The sequence below is a fragment of the Coloeus monedula genome (genome assembly GCF_965178545.1).
Source record: "Coloeus monedula genome assembly, chromosome: 9".
NCBI lineage: Eukaryota > Metazoa > Chordata > Aves > Passeriformes > Corvidae > Coloeus > Coloeus monedula.
Window position 1 is genome coordinate 1,196,478 of NC_138789.1, and position 7,453 is coordinate 1,203,930.

The window sequence follows — 7,453 nt, forward strand, 5'->3', positions numbered from 1 at the left end:
ACAAAATAATCTTTAATCCTTGAGAGACTACTATATGTTATAGCCTTACCTCTCCAAGGACAGAGAAGCCTTTCTAAGGCTCCCGTTCCTCTTTCACACGTGTTTATTTAAATTAAAACAATGAGCACCTTTATTGGCTCGTAACTCTCAATTAGTTTTCAGGTTTTAGCCCCTACCTCTTAATCTGATATATAACTTCAATAATAATTTCAGCTTAGCTCTTTCTTCAACAGCCAGCCCTACAGCACAGCAGCCTTTTGCTGCTCTACCTCTCCATAAGCCCTTGCTGTGCCTCTGCTGCATCCCCACCCATGGGCTGGGGCTCTATGTAAGCTCAGCCTGGGGGCTTGGCTTCTTTCTAAGCCATGAGTAGAAACACTGATCTCTAGATGAGCTCAGCACTGTCAGCCTGGCCTTAGACCCTGCTGCTCTGGGCCTGGCCAAGCATGTTTGATCTGGGTGCTTTCCCTGGACCAGATTCCAGCCTGGGGACTTCACCCACCTGGACTTAAGACCTGTTCCATCCCTACAGAGGTGCCTGATGCCCAGATTCTCAAGGGGTGTCAGCACTCTCTCCTCTAGCTCCAAGAGGAGGTAAAACCTTGGCTGCTTATTTTATATTCTAACGCTAGCAATTTATCATAATTTGTTGCCCTTGCTGAATATTTTCTGCTGCCCAGGTGGCTCCTGGGTGGCATCATTCCTGGAGCAGTGCTGTTTGTCCCAGCATTTGCTCCCTGTGCAGCAGGGGCTGTGGTAGAGCTGGGTGCTTTCCCTTGCAGTGGCTCCGTGGGTCTGATGCTCCTCTTCACTCCCATCTGGATGGCAGGAGGCACCCTTGGGATCTGTTCCCCATCTGAGCTCCTGTAGCTGAGCCCTGGCACCCTGCGTGGAAGCTCCTGGGTGCTGTGGGAAGGCTGTGCCTCCCACCCAGGCTTCCTTGAGCCGAGCTTAGGAGTGCAGCCAGCTGCTCGGGGGCAGTGGTGGGTGTCTGCTCTTGCTTGCTGAGCAGTTTGCTATTGCCTCCTCCTGAGCAGCTGCTCCTCAGCATCACGCTGGGGTCGCCGAGCAATTTGGGAAAGGAGTGCGTTGTTGGCCGGGGTGTTTCACACCCCTGCTAGGCAGAGTTAAGTCGGGGGGGCTGGAAATTGTGACTACCCACAGGGTGTTGCCTTTTTCAGCAACTGTGAAGGATTTCTTTAGTTCCTCAAAATGTCTGGAGTTTTAGTACTTACAATCAGCAAAAATTGGAGTGGAATATCAACGGAGCACAGCTTTCAGAAACTCATTTTCTTTTTCCTTTCAAACTGACAATAGGATTTTAAGAAAAACTTTGAATAATGGATATACTTTTGAATAATGGATATTTCACAGCCAAAGTCCCTTGACTTCTTTCTGTGCTTGAATGAGAAGCCTTTTAATTGCACAACACGTGGCGAGGAGGTACAAAACGCTTTGTGTCTTGTGCTGCTGATTAACTGATGCATATACTCCCATTAAACATTCAGAGAGGACTAAGTGTATCCCAGCCCGAAGCTGTGTGCTGTGCACGTTGGGTTTTTATCAGCTAAGACTCTGCCATGAGATGTTTTGTGATTTTCCTTGTCCCTGTCATGGCTGCTCATAATTTTCCTCTTTTGTGTGTGTGTGTGTGCTTCGGATCTTTTCTGCTTCTGGGGAGGCATTCTTCCACCTGGAGAGCTTGTACCTTGTGCTCTGGGCTCGTGCAGTGGGCTGCGAGGTCACCTTGTGAAGGGAAGGAGACTGCTGAGCTTAGACTGTGGAATAAACTCTGTTCTCCCAAATAGCAGTGGTTTTCTTTGCAAGGGTTTTGCTGAGAAACGGTGAAAGAGGTGCCCGGTGCCTGTGCCAGGCTGGGTGCTCTGTCGTGGTGGGATGGAGAAGCTGCAGTGCATGGAGCAATTGGAGCCCCCTGGAAATTACTGGTGTGGGATGCAGGCAGGGGAATTAGCAGGAGCAGCAGTGGTCTGGGTCTTCCTTGCTCTCGTTCCATCCTGTTGCTGTCTGTCCTTGGAGCTGGCTCTTGTCCAAGTTAATTCAGCTTTCATGAAAGTTTAACTCTGCTGCAGAAGGGAAAAGACAATTCACCGTGCCCGTGAAAAATGTAAAGGGTGGTTTGGGGTCAAGCTTTTTTTTTTTTTTTGTCCTCAGTTTCCCCAGTTCTTGGTGCAGTGCCCAGCACTTTGAGTGAGCCCAGATGGGCTCAGCAGAGTGAAATCCTGCTGTGTCAGTTCTTCTCTAACTTCTGTCTGCACAAAAAAAAAAACAACCCCAACAAACCCCAAAACTTAAAACAAGAAGCTATGACCTCACCAGCTCCCCAGTTTTCTTTCCAAGCCCAAATTCGGGCTGAGGACCAAGCCTCAATGAATAAATGCTGCTGGAGCCTGGCTCTGCCCTGCTCCCAGCCCCTCTCTCTGTGTTCTGGCTGTGAGGGAGCTCAGTTTATAGAGTGAAATCCTCTGAGTTTGGGCTATTTTAACTCTTGGCATTACCCCACAGAAGCCCTACAGAGGCAGCCTGGGGTGGCACAGAGGGTCCTGGGGGCTCCCTGCTGTCAGGAGTTTCTCTTTCACTGGGAGGTTTGTGTGATCCTTGCCTCTGCAAGCCATATTCAGCTGGATTTCTGGCTTTAAGCAGAGCTTGTTCTCTCTCAATTTTGCAGCTTCTCGCCTTGCAGTACAACCGCAATTTAGCTTTATTTCACAAAATTTGACATGACTGGAGAGCGTGATTTACTGGCCTTGGAGGATACGGTACGTGTAACTGTGGAGGGCGTAAGTGGCTTTTCATGGCAGAGGAGCCATAAATTGAGATGAAAAAAAAAAAAATGAGGGAAACGTCGCTGTCCAACTTTACAAGGTAGCAGTAGGAGCAGGACACAGCCGAGCGATCTGTAGCTGTCACGGCTCTTTATTGCCCCTGATTGCCTGGAATAAAGCTCCTCCGTGGCTCACACAGGCAGGGCACCGGCGTTCGAGTGTCTGGCGAGACACAAGGTGGCAATGTTTTCAAAAGGACGCCCTGGAACTCCTCGGGGCGGAAGATTTCCAGCTGATGAGCTTTCCTCGCTCTGGCACTTGGTGGACGCCTTGGGAAAGGGTCTGTGCCCGGCTCGCTGCCTCCGTGGCCACCAGCAAAGGAGCCCGAGGGTGAGTGGGGGGCTGGCGTAGCCCTGGGCTCGTGTTCCGACCCAGAGCTCAGCATCCCTGCTCTGCTCCCTCGTGGCACAGACACCTGGAAGTGTCTTGTGGGTTTCTGGTGTTCCTTTTGACGTGTGCATCCCCCTCTTTGCCTTCTGCACCCTCCGCACCTTCCAAGAGACCCAGATCCAGAGGGACATTTTAGAGCAAGGAGTTTTTAGACAAGGAGTAGCAACCTTCTCTTGATTTTTGGTTTCTTTACTTAATGCCACAAGCAGAGCTGCAGGGTTTGTCTCACTTACAAATTAATTTTCCGTGGTTGAGCAGGGAGTGGTGTGGGGCAGGTGGAAGAATCACCTCTGCTTGGGTTTTTGCGTTTGCCTGACAAATGTTTCCGGGTCCCTTGGTTTTATGTGTTGATTTTCAGCCTAAAGGTCGTAAGGCGTTGCCGTGTGGCACGGGAAGGGGCGGCGTGGCAGTCTCGAGGCTGCTGGTGCTCGTTTTATCCGCAAATGGCTGCATTTGCAATGTGTAATGATCTCTGCGAGGCACTTAGAAGCGAGATAAACATCAATTTTATGGCTGGGAAAACAGAAGGGGTGTTGCACAGGAAAAGGAGAGGACCTGAATACTGAAAGCTCTCCTCACTGCTGTTGGGTTTAGCTCTCGTCTCTCCGTGGGCCCCTGTGCATCCCAACCCCTTCCCGCGGTGGCTCCAGGCACGGGAGATGCTGCAGAGCCGGCCGTGATGGGATGCAGGAGCTGCACAGCCTCTCCTAGCCAGGACTTAGTATTCACAGCCAAGAGTTAGGGAGGGCTGGCTGAAGTGGGAATGAAGTAAGGCCAAGATTAGGAAGTTTTTTGGGATTTGCTTGGTAACAGGAGCTCATGCAGAAGGCCGAGGTCACGGTTCTGCTGCATCCAGACTGGGGATGTGTTTTGATTTTCACAAAGAACAGCTTTCTGCAGCTCTGTTTCTTCACCAGACACAATGCAGGGTATAAAATGCTTTTACAAATATGCTGAATGCCTCTGGAATGCAATTAATATTCTTGCCCAAGTCTCCAAAAATTAATAGGCGTGTCTGGAAGCTGCTGAACACAGCTGTGTGTGTGCAGGGGGGTGGGGGGGGAGGGACAGCTCAGTCCACCCGAGCTGGAACCGACCTCACGTGGGGAAGGAAGGTGCAGAACCATCGGTGGGAACAGGAGCTCACACAGTGGCTGCAGGAAGACGTGGAGTGATGCTCTGATGGCCGGGTCACACCCATGGCGTGGTGCTGGTGTTTGCAGGTGGGAGCAGACCCCATCTCAGCTGCTTCAGGAGCTACCCCCTCCTCCCACCAGGATGCCTGTGGCCTGAGAAGCTCCAAATGCCACACCCAGCTGGAGAGGGGCTCTCACAGCTCCTTCCCTTTGAGCCCGGGAGGGGTGATCAAACCAATTATTAATTAGCTGCCATTGAGCCTGATTGGGGATGAGGGTTCTCCCCATGTGGTGCAGGTGCTCAGCCTGCCTGGAAACCTGAGGCCTGGGTGGTTTTTGTTTTCTTGCTCTATGTGACACGAAGTAGGCTGTCAAGTGTCTCAGAAGCTGGCAGCACATTCAGGGCTGGCGTTTTTGCTGTGTAGAATATTTAAGATGAGTTTTCACATTTTATGTAGCTCATTTGCTACTTGCATTTCTGCCCTGCGTGGTGCTCAAGACATCTCCACCAAAAAAAAGTGTTCGTTTACATATATATTTCTCACATTTGTAGGGGGCTGAAGCTCAGAGATTAACAAAGCTTCCTATCAATTCTGCTTAAAAAAAAAAAATAAACCTAATCTCAGAACCGAGTAGAAACAACATAAATCACCTCAAAATAGCTTCAGGTGCTGAAGCCACCTGGATTTCCACTGTTAGATTACAAAGGTTTCAGATCAGGTTGGGTTTGGTGAGGGGACTGACCCGAGAGCCTGGAGTTGTCTGTGATCAGGGCCCTGAGGAGCTGCACAAACACACCCTGGGCATGAAGAAAAATGTTTTCCGCCTGATCTTGTTAGTGTAACAACAGCAGTGAAATCTTTTAAAGCAGAGGAATGCGGTGGTTTAGCGCGATAAAGGTGTCCCTTCAGCTCTGTGACAAATGCTGTCTGTAGCACGTGCTGCCTGCATTGCAATAGTCCTGTGGGCTTGATGGCAGTCCCGGGGCACAGGCCTTGTGTTCCCAGGAAAGCTGTGACTCCTTTAAAATAGTAATTTCTTGGCTAGATGTGATGACGTTAGAAGGTTGTCCTTTTCTTCCCCTCTTTCTAGCCCATCTGAGCCTTTTATCTCTGTTTTGTCACGTGTCATTTTCATTCCCCAGCCCCTTTCCTTGGCATTTTCTTTTTCCATCACACGTTCCTGCTCTTGCGTTAGAGTTGGTGTTCCCCTGCCCATTTTAAACCACTTCTGCTCAAAGCTTTATGAGAGTAGAATTTCTTACCTCTCCCTCCCTAGCAAGAACAGGAACAGAGTTCCCACACGTCTCAAACACCAGCATCACAAGTTGCTGCTGTTTCTGTGCAAGACAAGCTCCCAAATCTTCCTTGTAATCCAAACCTCCCAGGTTAGGCTGGCAACAGCAGCCTGAGGATCACAGAGTTGGAGTGGTTTGGGTTGGAAAGGACTTGTAAAGGTCATCTAGTCCAACTCCCCTTGCAGTGAGCAGGGACATCTTCAACCAGATCAGGTTGCTCAGAGCCCCGTCCAACCTGACATTCAACACTTCCAGGGATGGGGAAGCCACAGATTCATTCTCTGGGCAGCCCGTGCCAGGGCCTGCCCACCCTCACTGTAAAAAACTTCCTCCTTACATCTAATTTAAATTCACCCCCCTTTTCAACGACTTTATGTGATGCTGATTGAGCCCCACAGGCTCCCCATGCAGATTAGTGTTGTTGCTAGAAAACAGGTTGGAAACATCCCAGCAGTCACCTCTCGGCTAGAAACCTAAAATTGTTAGCCAGAGACCAAGTGAATGATGTTATTTGTATTTATGAAATGTCCTATCAATTTGTGTATTTTTAAAGTGTGATCCTCATGGTTTCTAGGGATCCTGCCTCTCTTCCCCCGAGACCTGACCTGTCCATAACAGACCTTTCACTTCAAAACCCCTTGAACTTTTGAAGGGCAGCTGTGAAATGAAGAGGAGATGCTTAATTTCATTCTGCTGCAGTAGCTCAGCAGCACGAAGACAGCGCTGCCCTGGTTTGTGTTTCTCCCAGTCAGATTTCTGTACGGCTGAGTGCTGAGGGTATTTTTTTTTACTTGAAATCTTGAATTCTGCAGAGACTGAGCACTTATTTCTTAGGATCACCAGGGAAAATTTCTCACTCTCCCAGCAGGGTGGAAATTTCAAGGTTTGAAGCTATAATGTGTTTGGTCTTTCAACATCATTAAAGGAGGGGGTTTCTGACAGTGCCACCATGATGCAAAGCAAACTCTCCTGCCTGTGAATCCCAAATCAGTCCGTGCCGTGGTGTTACAGGGGAGGTAATTTGGAGGCTCCGGGAAAGGGGGAGAAGGTGACGCATCATTAAACTGCCGGGTGGCAGATGATGGGCCATCTATCTAGCTTTTAATATGGTTTTCTATGATATCATTTGCCTTAATTTGCTAATTTTCTCAGTTTTTAAGGTGCCTAGGGGAGTTCAGGGTAGGGTGTCCAGGCAGGAATCCCTGGTCACTTAGAGAACAAGGCCATTATAGTGCTGTAATGACTGAGATGAGGCAGTGCTGCGGTGGAGCCCAGCTCCACCCTGCCCAAATTCTGCCCTGGGCAGTACATGGTGGGATGGACGTTATCTGCTTGACCTGTGGCTGGGTCTGTGTTAAACCAATCAGGTTTTGTTTATTATTATTTAGGAAGTGTGAGGATGTATAGAGGAAGACACTTTATAGAACCCTGGAATGGTTGGAAGGGACCTTAAAGCTCATCTTGTTCCACCCCCTTCCATGGGCAGGGACACCTTCCACTATCCCAGGTTGCTCCCAGCCCTATCCAGCCTGGCCCTGAACACTTTCAGGGATCCAGGAGCAGCCACAGCTTCTCTGGGCAGCCCATGCCAGGGCCCCACCACCCTCACAGGGAACAATTCCCTCCTAACATCTAATCTGAATCTCTGCTCTTACAGCTTAAAGCTGTTCACCTTTGTCCCATCGCTATCAGCCCCTGCTTACTTCACGGCATTAAAAAACTCTCCAGGAGAAGGATCTGGCTTTTTCTGAGCTCGGAGGGCTGCGTGCTCCTTATCTTGGGTGGGA